This window comes from Molothrus ater, chromosome 12 (assembly GCF_012460135.2).
Source record: "Molothrus ater isolate BHLD 08-10-18 breed brown headed cowbird chromosome 12, BPBGC_Mater_1.1, whole genome shotgun sequence".
NCBI classification, from domain to species: domain Eukaryota; kingdom Metazoa; phylum Chordata; class Aves; order Passeriformes; family Icteridae; genus Molothrus; species Molothrus ater.
Genome location: NC_050489.2, coordinates 8,774,501 through 8,788,452, shown reverse-complemented (window position 1 = coordinate 8,788,452; position 13,952 = coordinate 8,774,501). Strand labels below are relative to the sequence as shown.

At 41.8% G+C, this 13,952-nt stretch overlaps 1 protein-coding gene across 3 annotated transcripts in view; it reads right to left on the bottom strand.

Moving 5' to 3' along the window:
* The window catches only part of ADCY7 (adenylate cyclase 7), a 60,313-nt gene extending 53,537 nt beyond the window's left edge, over positions 1-6,776 (bottom strand). The window contains exons 1-3 of one of the 3 annotated variants that reach the window (XM_036390309.2): positions 6,676-6,744; positions 6,225-6,259; positions 5,046-5,222 (exon numbers count right to left, since the gene is read on the bottom strand). The gene's annotated coding sequence lies outside the window, so the exon portion shown is untranslated. Of the gene's footprint in view, positions 1-1,356; positions 1,376-5,045; positions 5,223-6,224; positions 6,260-6,675 lie in introns of those variants that run through there. The other 2 variants (XM_036390308.2, XM_036390310.2) reach the window with 2 other exon arrangements.
* Positions 6,777-13,952: the final 7,176 nt, after the last annotated feature.

Sequence of the window (13,952 nt, the reverse complement as noted above, 5' to 3'; positions counted from 1 at the left end):
GTTCTTACCAACTACACTGGGGTTTCCTATTTCTTTGAGAGATAATCATGGTGGTTCCTACTGTTTTCAAATCAAGTTCTCACTTTCTCAGAGCAACTCCTAGCTTTGAGTACCTTCCAATGTGAATTCTGTGTTATCTAATGTGCAACAACACTGCACAGTCCCAAGCAAACCACAATATACATCAGCTCAACTGTTGCTGTAGCCCTGCAAAGCATCTTCTGCCCTATTTTATAAGTGCAGCATCCCGAGGGAGGATGGGGCTTGTAATTGTTACAATTAACAATCTAAAAATAATAAGTAAAAAGTACTACATTCAAAACAGGATACTCCTCAGGAACTTGACAAAAAATTAGATTATTTTTAAAAAGTACTACTGTGAAATATTTTATGTTCATTTCCTGCTTTGCAAGTAAAACAGAGGAACAGAGCTCACTCTTAAGAAATACCGAAATTGGGATAACAATTCAGCTGGCAATACCTTCAACCAAAACAGAGTCCAGGTCACTTTTCCAGCATGTTTCAGAAGTATAACTTACTATTTGGATAACCAGGAGCCCAATTACACAGCACAGCCACCACTGACAAGGAGGGAATTGTCCCTGTCTGACTCTCTAGAAGTTCAACAATATGTTCTGGCCACTTCCTCTGCCTGGCTGTTCTGTTCCTACAGAGGAAAAAAAAATCATACTTAAAAAATGCTTATCCTATGAAAAAAACCTGCATTTTGTCCATTTAGCTTCATGAATCATCTCTGCAGCAGGTCAGAAGAGCACCAGGGCTGACTCCAGGGTGGGGTGGAAGCACAGGGGCAGGAAGTGAACAGAGCTGCTGGCTTTTAGTGACAGCTGCTCCTTGAGCCATCTTAGCTGAACCCGTAAAAATCACAGCCTTCTGTGCACTTCTGTGTTCATGTTCAAAACCATATATTTCTAGGAAAAAAACACTTTTTTACCCAAACATCATCAGTCACTGATACATAACAAGTGAGCAGAAAGGGATTTAGAGCTCCCAGGATGTTCCCAAAAGAGGCTGTTCCCTCCTGTATATACATAAGACCTTACTAGAAAAAGAAAAAAAAAAAAAAGAAAAATCATTAACAAGGTGGATACTTCATATGAGAGCAAAACTGGGCCCAAAACTCCCAAAACTCAATCTGCTCACAAGACTACAAAGTGATTGGTAGTTATGTCAAATCTAGAGGAAGATAAATTTTTAACCTCAAAACCCAGTTCCTGATTAAAATGTATTAGTAATGCTGACATACATCTAACACATTTTCTGTTATCTTAGGTTATTGCAACAAACATGTTTCTCACAAATATATAAATGTTTGTTTCCTTAGCATTGACATACCTGTCATCTTCATGGCTGGAACTGCCAGCAAAGGAGGAGCAGCAGGTCAGGCAAAGAGCGTCAGGAAGTGAGAAACTTCTGATAGCAACTTCCTTTCAAATGAGAAAATTGAAACCAAAAATTCTCTTCTGCTACTGCAATTTAGTTTTTTGATTTATTCCCACATGTGCTCAGTAGCAATAACAGGGTAAAAGAGAAAGACACACAGAAAAGCTCCAGCACAAAGTTCATCCTCTCTCAACTTGACCCAGTCTGGGTTTTTCCCCACAGCCTGACTAAGCCTGAGCTTGTTTGAGCAAGCAGGTCCTGCCTGACATACCGCAGCAGATGGCCTCAGGTTGACCTGAGCCAGGTGCTAAGAATATCTGCCATTTAAGTGATCAGGGCTTTATCACCATTTCCAATAATTTCAGCTGAGTTTAAATAAACCCCAGTGAGCTCAGTCTGTCCCAATCCACCTTTGTGAGATCCTTCTCAGCTGCACTCCTTGCCCAGCCCTTCCATCTGCTCTGTCATCCTGCTGGAATGCTTGTTCCCTCACCATTTTGGTTACTTGGGTGGAAAAGAGTATTCCAGTAATTAGTCACTGCTAGATGGTTTGATCATCAACTAGTTCTTTCAAAAACCCCCTGAGTAAATGTATATTTTTACATAAATGACAGAAAATGTCCCAGACTGGACATTAAGTAAATAAGTGAATATTGAAACTCAGGCCATATTATAAATGAAGAGCATCTTACTACAATATTTCAATTCAACTCATTGAAATGCTAACTTATCATTATTAGTCATTACAAAAATTCATGGAGTGAAAAGTAACAACCTAAACCCAAAATTATACAATCACAGGTAAACTATTTCTACATTTGTCTACCTATAAACCACTTACTATGTTGTCTCTTCCCTTGAAATAAAGCATGCAGTCTCAAGACCTGACAACTTTATTAAGGCCCTTTAAAGCATTTTTGCATTGATTCTGAGACTAAGCTTGTGGCTTTATAACAAGCCATTTACAAGGCAGCACTATTAAAAAAAAATTACAGCTATTCTTGCTGAACACCTCAAAAAATACATTCCTTTTGTTGTGTGCTGAATGACAACTTGCATGACAAATATTACTTGTCTGTGCATCCCACAGAACAGAAGGTGGGACCAAAGGTGGGACAAAGCCCTTAAGGGACACTGGAGAATGAGCCTGAAATTCACCTCCTTCCCTTCACTTCACTTGGCCAGAAGGCGCCAGCAGCAACCTGGGCAGAGCAAACACCCAGACACGGCGTGAGCACAGCACACAGGGGCACTTGAGGGAGAAGCTGCCAGAAACAGCCAGCTCTGCTCAAAGAAACTTGTCCTCTTTCTCTGACTTACACCAGGTGCAGCCTTGGTAATCTCTGTTATTTCGTGTTTAACTAGAATCATTGCTTATTCACTTTAATTTTGTGCCCACAGACAGAAGCTAAACACACCCTGTTGGTTCCCTCTCTCTAATTACAGACCAGAAGCCACTTTTAAATGCTGAAAAGAGGATTACAGAACAGCTGCTAAGAGAGGAACGTTTTGGCCATTAGCTGTGAAGGAAGCTCTTAGGAAAAACTGTGCATACAGCCCTGCTGTCACAGGAGAGCCAGCTTTGACTTTGTTTCTTCTTTAAAGCACCAACAGACTTGAAGCCTCTGAACTGCAGGGCCTGTGCTGGAGAAATCAAACCAGCAGCTTGGCTGCTACAGATGAGGAGGTTTGTTTATTTTTTATAAAAGTGCTACTGAAAAGAGACTACACAAAACAAAGCTGATGAAGGGCACATTTTGAGACATGTCATAATTCCAAGGTACTGAGGTAAAGCAATGCTTTGGCTGGAAAAGGAACAACAGTTCTACTTAAATTCTGCTGTTTATCTTTGAGTAATCTAGACAGAATCATTCCACCTTTTACACCTTCATTTTATTAACTGAAGAGGTAACGTTCAGCAGTAGCAACCTACACATGGTGGGCAGGAAATATCATATCATTACAGCACATTTATACTATCATATGTTGTTATTAAGCAAAGAAAAACACTTCCAAAGGAAAAATCCACTGTATGGCTTGTCCCTCTGCCTGCGTATATGGAGCACCCTGCTGCTCAGCACCACGAGACAGAGCCTGGATCCTATCTGAGGAGCCTCAGGAAGATAGGATGGTGTCAGAGGTGAAAGACAAACAACAGTTATTTAAAGTGATTTCCAAGTCTCTGGAGATAACAATGATAATGATTTTTATTATGAGATAAGAGTGTTGTAAAACTCCTAATTTTTTAAGGCAGTGTTTTCTTCCGGATGAAACTGTTCTGGTTTTGTAAGAGTAGGAGGAAATCCAAGATCTATATCTTTACTATTCTCAAAATGCAAAATATAAAACTCAATTTTTTTTTGCAAGAACAAGACAGACTCGTGGTGAAGTCTGCTGTAACGGCCTGAGGAAGAAGTTGCACTTCCTTATTGTAATACAAGATGATCTGTGCACAGTGCTTACAAACTATTTCACACTGTAACATCCTGTCAGTTCAGCAACAATCATCCTGAAACTTTGCAGATGCTAGTTTAACAGATTATCCCCCTCTTTATTTAAGGTATTCAGCCTTTTACAGAACCAGTTAACTCCTCAAACGGCATTTTAGACCCTACCCTGCACAATTTGAATATTGACCGGGTTTTACTAGGGAAGGAGAGAGCTCTTTGGCTCAGGCAGGTGCCGGCTTTCACCTGGAGAGCCTCGCTGGTTTAAGGAAGGGCTGTAAGGCTTTGGCGGTGCCCAGGTGTCCGGAGCTGCCCGCGGGCTCAGCTGCCGGTGGCGGAGAGCGAAGAGCAGGGGAGGGCAGAGCTCCCCAGCGCCCCCGAGCCTCCCTGACACCCTCCCTCTGCTGCCCCTGCACACCTCAGCCCCCAGCCGGACCTCCAGGGCAGTAAAACGCTCCTCGATTTACACAAAAGAGTGGATGTTTCTACACAGAAAAATCCCAAGTAACACTTGCAATACAGAAGCTTTGCAGATGCTGAGTGCATTGTATTAATCTGGAACAAATCCAAGTAGTCTGGATCCTTTTTCCTTTTTATCCTTAGAAAGATAAAATGTAGCTTCAGCACAAACTGTAAGACTGAGGGGACAATAACTGGGTGAAGTATTTCACCCTGTATTTTACAAACTCCATAATAAGTTAGAACAAGTAATTTTGATAAGTTCTGTAACGTTAAACCCAAGTCGAAGGTGGAACACAAGAATAAATCTAAGGTTTCAATTTAGAGATTTTATTTTAATTCCATGGGGAGGACTGTCTTTTTCTATTATTTTAATCTAAGAGCAACTGGCAATTACACAAACACCCACCTTGACATGAAACAGCGATCATTATCCCTAGGCTTACTCCTTAAATTAATTAGCTGTGCACCAGCACCTGCTCTTTCACTTAGCACCGGCCGGCCGTGAGGGCACAAATACCGACACACATTAGGGAATACCCACATACATTAGGGAATGAAGTCTCTCCCTTGTTTACTTTTAACGGGAGTTGACATTATCTTCATTAAGAAAAATTTAAGAAGTTTAATGGCTGCTTTACAAGAGCCCCCAATGACCCTAACTGCTCTTACTAATGGCTTCTGGAAGCAAAACTAACATGCCATAATGGGCATCAGAAATCCGTACTGGCTTACTGTTTTTGGAAAGGTATTCCACACACCCCTCTGCTTCTGTTCCACACTTCTGGAGAGGGGAGACTGTCCAGGTGTGGTCACTTTGGCAAATACACCTCAAGACATTCTTTTTCCACCTACAGGGGATCATAAAAATCCTTCCAGATCAGGACTTAGGCATTTGAAAGATCAGGATACCTAAACAAACAAACAAACAAATTATTTATTTTTGACCTAGACACAAGCATTAAACCCTCCTGGAGTTTTTCTCTTGCTCTCCTGGAATCCTGCTTAAAAATAGTATTGGAAAGTATTGTTATTTGTCTTCAAAATATATAATAGCTACAGAATTTCTTTATAGTAATTTTCCTTTTTAGACATAAGGACATCAAGTAAACAAGTTCTCCTATTTTTTCTTTTTTCTTTCTTCTTCTTTTTTTTTTTTTTTTTTTTCCCTTGAGATGAGTTCCTTTTAGAAGTTCCCAGGTCACTCTTTCCTATTAAAAAAAAACAATCCCCCCCTCCCCACCAAACAAACAAACAAACAAAAAAAATCACCACCCTTTGAACTTCTCCATCATGAATTTCAACCAAAAGCTGTAAGGTCCCTAATGCAGGTACATTTACAGCCTATTTCCCACTATGAAGAAATTTTCATATTGCAGTGCCTAGATGCTTTATTTCCTATAATAAATCTCAACCACTTCAGAATCAAATCCAAAGTTTTTAGGTACATTTGTGCGGATTTTCCCCACCTGGTATTTGCACAGCACTTATCACAGCGTGGTCTTGGGCCACAACCAAGCGTGTCAGGCTCTCAGTAATATAAATAAAATATAAGACATATGACAGGAGAAAAACAGACTTCTGTGCTGAACCAAATTCAAACACTACACTGCATATTTACTTTGCGTGTCCAAAAAGGGTTTCAAAGTGTCTCTGCCCAGTCCTCAGCGCTTGTGCTGACCACATCCTTACTGCTTATGACAGAAGTCTCAGGCTTTACAGACTTGAGTACAGTCCTGGGTCGCTGATGACATGTCCCTGTCCCAGATATCCTTCACCTGCCACTGGCAAACATCAGAGCCCAGCAACAGTGACCCAACACTGTTCTACATGTTTTGAAGTGTTTTAACCCCTTTATTAACGCTACTTATAAAAATGCCATAACACATCCCATGGAGATTAGAAATAACTCACCTATTCAGCAGTAAAACAAGACACAAACCAAACTTCTGCAAAAAAGACAAAAACAAAACTACTGATACTTCAAGTTCTCACTGGTATTTAAGTACCTCCTTCAGCAGTTTAAAGCCCTATTGTGTTTAAAAAGTGCAATCCAAAAAGGATCTGAAATACCTTCTACTAAAACCAAGCCAGCTTTTGCCTTCCTAGCGCCAAAGACCACCCCCAACTTCTCCATTCATGCGCCAGTACTCAGGCCCCGCGGCTTTACCAAATCCGCCTTTTCTGAGCGAAATTAACTTGGAGAAAAGGTTTATGGGCCTCAACATTTGTTCGCCGTTCCCAAGTGTATCAAGTGGTGCCATACGAGGTAGCAAATAACCATTACACGGGAAACCTATCGAGCCTTCGGCTCCTCCTGCCGCGCAGCGCGACCCTCGAGCCCTCACTCCCGGGGCGCTCTCACCTGCGGCCGGCGCAGAGCAGCAGGCAGCGGCTGGGGCTGGGGCTGGACCGGGCTATGCTCTTCTTCCTCTTCTTCCTCCTCCTCCTCCTCCTCCTCCGGCCGCCGCCGCCCGAGGTGTCTCTGGGGCCCGCGGAGCCTCCCCGGCGCGGCGAGGGCGGGACCGCGGCGGCATCGCCCCTCCTGCTCTGCCTCTCCTCCCGCTCCGGCAGCGCCGCCGGCACCGCCGGGGGGTGGCCCGAGGGGCTCCCCCACATCGTCAGGGGCTCCCCACATCGTGAGGGGCTCCCCCGATCGTCAGGGGCTCCCCACATCGTCAGGGGCTCCCCACATCGTGAGGGGCTTCCCCCGTCGTGAGGGGCTACCCCGTCAGCGCAGCCCGGCTCCGGGTCTGCAGCGCCCATTCCCGCACAGCCCGGGCGGTCCGTGTGTCCCCCCATCAGCGTTCACGATGTGCAGCGGTGGAAACAAAATTCTGCCCAGGACTCTGAAAAATACAAAAGTTTACAGCCACTTTTTACATCTGGCTACTGCCGTGGTGGTTCTGGCAGGGCTCCCCACCTCGTCACAAGCAGGCAGCACCCGGGAACCAGGGACCAGACGGGGCTGAACATGAGGGACCTGGCCTTGCCACCCCACAGCGCCGGGCTCCCTGTGCCCCACTGAGGGACCTGGCCTTGCCACCCCACAGCGCCGGGCTCCCTGTGCCCCACTGAGGGACCTGGCCCTGCCACCCCATGGCACCAGGCTCCCTGTGCCCCACTGAGGGACCTGGCCCTGCCACCCCACAGCGCCGGGCTCCCTGTGCCCCACTGAGGGACCTGGCCCTGCCACCCCACAGCGCCGGGCTCCCTGTGCCCCACTGAGGGACCTGGCCCTGCCACCCCACAGTGCCGGGCTCCCTGTGCTCCACTGGGTCTCCCAGACTGTTCCCTGGGACTCTCACCAGGCTGGCAGTGATGCCTCAGAGCATCAAGCCTCCAACATATGGCCACTAATTCAGATGGAGCCTGGCTCCACCACACCTCATGTCCAATGCTCAGCTCACTGGAGGCAGCAGAAAGAAATGCTGATTTCCATGGATTTTTGGATTAAGCTTATCTGGTGAGCTGTTAGTCACTGGCAACTGTACACAGCCCATGGCAGGCAGGTGTGTGCCTGGCTACCTGCAGCTACAGCCGTGTGTTAGTCATCCATGGACGTAGCATGACTGCAGCAATACCTTAGTAACCAAATACAGTTTGTATTTGTGCCCTGCCAGCCAGCTGGTGCTTTCCCCTCTCCGTAGGCCCGAGTGATGTGCTGCAGGTGACTCTCAGAGGGAGCAGCAGCTCAGGGCACATATCAACGACAGCTTTCTGTGACTCTCTGAGCTCCTGTTCCAACATTGCTGGGAAAATGGCAAAGGCTATGTTGTCTGAGACTGCCCAGCTATTAGGATGAGTTCAGGCTGAATTTTGGGAAGGAATTTAGCTCCAGTTTCAGCTATGCGAGACAATAGATAAGGAATACAGCTGGAGAAGTGGTTACGTACCTGAGGCACAGGCCTGAGCAGCAGGAGAGCTGGACTCTGCTCCTCTGAACCCTGCCCTACAACGCTTCTACGTGCAGTCTTGGGCAAGGTACCTAATCATACCTTGGTCCTCCCATTCCTGTTTTGGACCTAGTGTCCAAAAGCACTCAGAAATTTGAGGAGCATTCAGAGGGAAGCAGTGCACAGGCTGTTCAGACCATTTCATAGGGGAAAGGAAAAGGATCTTCCAGTAAAATTATTGTTAAAAAGAATTGTCTTCACTGGAAGTTGGATTAGATAATAAGATTTTAAAAACTACAGGAAATGGAAAATACATTGTTCTGCTGAGATCATAAATGGAGTAGTTTCAGAACAGATGGACTCAATTTATCACTTCATCAGAATTTTGTGGAGCTTCTGAGTACACAGATTGCTTAACATCATTCTGTATACCCACAAAAAGTATTTGCTATCCCAGAGTAAGATCTAAAATTCCTGCATGATTCAACACGACTGCTGACGTTGTAGGAGTTTTTTAATGGCAGCAGCTCCAAAGCATTCCAAGTGCTTTATGTACACTGTTGTGTAGATTACTCTTAAACTATCAGCAATTACTGTAACATATTTTTAGAAAAAAAAAAAAAGAAAAAAAATGTAAAAGAAAGAAACCCCAATATATGGAAATTAATATCCAGCTCACTGCCTCCTGCACGTGTTACATACATACTTTCCCCATTCTTTTTAGTGCTGCTGAGGTTTCTCTCAGCGCCGGCAGCCGAGGCACAGCCAGGGCTGGCTCTCACAAGCAGATGCTACCACCCCTTCCTGGAGAGCAGCTGGCACTGCTGGGAGCCTGCTAACGCCACCACCCAGGAACAGGGCTCTGTCCTGGCTGAGCACAGTGACAGCATCTCACCTGTGCTTTTAGTGGCTTAACTTTTTACCCTTGTAAACTAATCCAAAATAAATTTCCTATGCATATGTGGTAGCTGTAAATGTCTGATACTGTGGATATTTAGCCCTTCATTGGAGGTCCTTCTGAAACGTCCAAATTTGAGTACAGCAAAGGGTTGTATTTGCTTCTGTGAAAGTTTTCTTCACAGACAAGCAACCATTATTATTTTCAAGCTCTTGCTTAGAAAAATATCCAACAGCTCTACAATGATATGTACATATTGAGTGGATGAATTCAGAGTATTAAACACACAAGTCTAATCTTTCTCAAGATTGAACTGGATAGCAATATCATAAATAGTTTTAGAGATTTTGTTAAAATGCAACACATTTGCTGATAAAAATCTAATCAAACAAAATTTTTAGTTTTCTGCGTATGCTATTTGTAGATAGGATGTTTAAAACAAATGTAGCTGCAAAGTGAGTTATAGAGCATCACAGGAGCCTGTTTTGTACAATTCAGATGTGTGCTTCAGTGTAAATTGCTACAATATTCAGGGTCATGAATCATTATGAGACAGAGAAAGATCACTAGTTTAAAAAGAAGCAGAGACAGAAAAACATAGTAAACTTCAAGTATAATTCTCATGTGAGGGGTTTACATTTTTCTTAGTAAGTCTCCGTGGATTGAACCTGCCTTCAGTTTGTGTGTTCATTATTTATTTGATTCTAAATAATTTTATTTGCAAAATGTTTCAACACTCAGATTTTCAGAAGTTCCCATAAATGAGTCAGTTAGGACTCATAAAGGGGTTGCTGACCAAATAAATATGTGAAAAAAGCAAATCAGAAATATATTTATAAGCTCAGAAAGTATTCTTTTAAACCTTTAGGAAAAATTTGAAAATTAATATAGAGCAGATTCTTTTGTGGGTTAGACATTATATAGAATATCACAATATCTGGAGTTGTACTTGTAAAATTAGCAGGTAGACTTTTAATATATTCACTCCTTTTAAATATTCCTTTGAGGTCCTGCAACACTGCAGCATGGGTAGGGTAGCATGCTTTTACCATGCTGCCTTTTTGTAGTTCCTCAAATACCCAGAAACAGTGACCAAGACAACCATAATTTCTGCTTTTCATCACTAGTTTTATGATTCTGATTCAGAAAGACAAAAATGAAATGTTTTAAATGAACTCTACAGTAGGAAGTATTTATTAGAATATTGTTTGTTTGTTTGTTTGTTTTGGATGAGATTTAGCATCTATTTACCAGTATGCATCCACACACACTCCACTCTCTTTGGCCACTGATCAATTTAGAGAATGAGACAAACAACTCGAGTAAATAATTTGCTATTTCCTGTAAAGATATCTAATAATAGAACAATCCCAACCTGCTAGACACGACATGCTTAGGAAGGATGTAGCAAGACACTGTTTTGAGCTGCTACATTGCTGTCACCCTTATTTTCAGGGCAATATTAGAATCAATTGCTAAAGACTCTAAGGTTTATGCTGCTAAATGCATGAGCATCTCACTGCATCAGCCTGGCCAAAGAGAAGGCAGAGTTTCACTGCTGTTATGTGGTTTGCACTTTTGGCTTTTGGATTAATTGACCAAACTTTGGGGAATAATTTGCTGCTTTCTCTAAGCAGAGCAATAGATGTCATACATATTTCTCTGGGGATGTGAAAAGCTATTGAGCTCCCTTTTGTTTGTTTTAAAGTTGTCAAAGACTCTTGGCTGACTTGGAAAGATGATCATGCTTTCTAGACTCCAGCCTTCATTAAAGTTAGTGGGACAACAAAGAGAGAAAGACTCAAGCTAACAGTTTAGCTCAAGCTCACAGCACTGGGAAATGCTAATTAGGGAAGGTACCAAGAGTGCAAAAAATGTGTGACTGAGGAGCCTATGCAGAGTTTCCTAGAGGAACTGAAGGACTTAGGAATACAAGTCCCACCACTTGCAGCTCCAGAACCTGGGCTAGGAAGTTTTGTTTGAATTCTTGGACAAACAACCAAAAAACCACTTGCATCTCCTCTCCTGTTCATGCTTAAGATTCTATCTCCAGAACAAGAAAATACACTATTCCTTGAAAAATCTGTGGCTGGTTAATTGCTTTAACCTTTTTACCTGACTTGCAGGTGTGATTTGTACTGAACCAAGGGCTATACATCAGCCTGAGCTTTAAATCTTTCTGTATACTCAAGCTGACCTGTAATAAAATGGAACATTTTCTTCTAGAAATTTAATTACTCTCAACAACGACAGAGGACCTGATCTGTGGCTTCCTAGAAAACTGTTAGATGGTCTTTATTGAGGAGTCACTCTTTTTATTAATTGGTAAGTTACACAAGAAAGGAAAATAAATGAAAAGAAGGCCATTTCCCTATTAGGGGCCCTAACGCTGCAGGTGGATCTTGTCACAAAATGGAAGATGTTATTGATTGGAAGAACACAGAAAAGAACAGATCGTTTTATGTTCACAGCAAATGATAAAACTATTTAGCTAACTGTTTTCAATTTGCACTTTCAGTATCTCTGCATTAGTAACCTGCATTTGTATAACTTCTACACTGGAAAGAAAAGGAGAATACTTTGGAAAAAATCAGTAAGGAACAAATGGACCATGCATATTATTAGGAGAAAATGCTCTTATGTAAATTGTAATACAATTGTAGAACACAAAGTTCTAAAAGAATCCACTAGGAAACATGGATTTACCAAAAAAAAAAAATAACCAAAACAACCCAACAAACCCAAACCTACCCATCCCTGCTATGAATCAATTTTAAAAGTGTGTGGACAAACTTCATGTGATTAAATCAATGTAGCCCTATTACAGTGAGAATGAAATAAAATTTATTTCTATTACCTGAGGATGTAGCCTTTCATATTATCTCATTGACCTTTCAGAAGTAGCTTACTTCTTGAAGATTAGTTTATTTAGTTCACAATGGGGATTTTAAAAGAGAGAATACAAAGAAAAACATAGCCCTCCCTTTATTTTCCTCTATGCTGAGAAACAGAGTGTGCTTTCCTCAAAGCAGTTGGTATTTTCAAACAAACCAATATAATAACTGCCCCAAACCTGAGAGGGGCTAAATTGGAAAATACTTTCTTAAAATCCTGAAATCACAGATTCCTGCTTGCTATCAGTGAAATCAGTGCAAGAACTCCCCTTAAATTCAACAAAACCAGGCTGTGGTAATTCTGAGAGTAAGGCAGAAGAGTAACCTCAAATTTCCAACAGCAAAGGTTTCTCTCCTTTGCAATAAAATCTTAGAATTTATTGATATAGTAACATTAAAATTGTTCATTCTACATCTTCACTACATTTGTTTTCAGTACAGCATATTATTAACTGAAATCAGCTGGGCAGTGATTAATTTCAGGAGGTAAGGATTGTCTGGTGCTTAAGAATGTCCACATGATAGTTGGTTGTACTGGCATTACAATAAATTTTTTCAATGTGGATAAACTACTGAACTGGGAAAAAAACCTGGCTAGCTTCTAACAGGACTGTATCCAAAATGGATACTCTTTGTTCTTTAAAAAGAATCCACGCAGTTTAATCTCCACGAGGCCAGCAGCCAGTTTGGGATAGAGGACAGCTGTGATGTGCTGTGCTGTGCAGGCCAGATGAGGCACCATGGTAGAAAAAGCCTGTAAAAACTGAGACACTGATGAAGACCCTAATGAAGAAATGAAAATTAATAACTTTCCAATAATGACATTTGAGAAATAAACATCAGTCCTAATTTATGTTCTTTTAGTGTTTCACCAGTTCATCACAATTGTCTGTTATAGTTTTCACTCACTAAGCAGCACCAGAACATTAGACTTTCATAAATGTCCAAAGACAGTAATTATAGTTCACAACTACTGGGTTTTTTGTGGACAGGTTTTTATGTCAAAGTGTGATAATTAGCAAAATAATTACATAATACAGAAACTACAGAACTGAATTATTTAATGACTTGTTATTATTCTTTTCTATAGCTTTTACTTTAAAAATACTCCTCTAAAATTGTAACATATCACTTTATTCAATAGAAATGAAGTGCAGCAATGCATATGAAGATTTAGGCGTTGTTTTGGTTTGTTTTTTAATAATCAGACTGTCCATGCCAGGTAAAATTACCAGACTAGTGCTCTCTGTATCTGCAAAGGTTGGATTTATTCTTTTTCACATTAATGCCTCCGCTTCTGGATTCCCAATGTCTGTATTTGCCTGAACTCCCCAAGAAGTTTGTTCTGCTTCTGACAGACCATCGTGTGACTCACCTGAAGAGCTCAGAAGTGCTGACTAGTTACAAAGCACTTGGTGTAGGAGAGCAGGTGCAGGGCAGCGTGGTCTCTGCACAACAGAAAAGGCCAGGGCAGCCTCTCCCTTGGAGCCAGTGTTGCTCCTACCCCCTTGGCTTTCCACCCTACTAACACTGTGCCAATATTTTTTTGCAACAAATTTCAGTTTTCTCAGTTCTACCCTTAGATTAGTGGGATTCTGTGGGTAGTTACCACTACCTGAAGGTGCTACTGTCTGCATTCAAAAAACATTATAAAGCCAGAGCCTTCAAACTACCTTTTATAGTTGGAGCTGGTGGCTTAAACACTGCACAGAAGCAATTCAGGAGGTGGCACACACTGCAGGTCAGACATACTTGAAATTGTCAGCAATCATGCTTTATGACATTATAGTGATGGATAAAAGTTGATATCATAACATTGGGTTAGTAAGACACTTTGGGATGAAAAGAATCTTATAGAAATAATACATTATTTTATAAGTTATTCCTCCCATGCACCATGAAAAATTTTGAAAAGGAAAAGCAAACATGCATTGAAGGAAGACAATATGAAAGA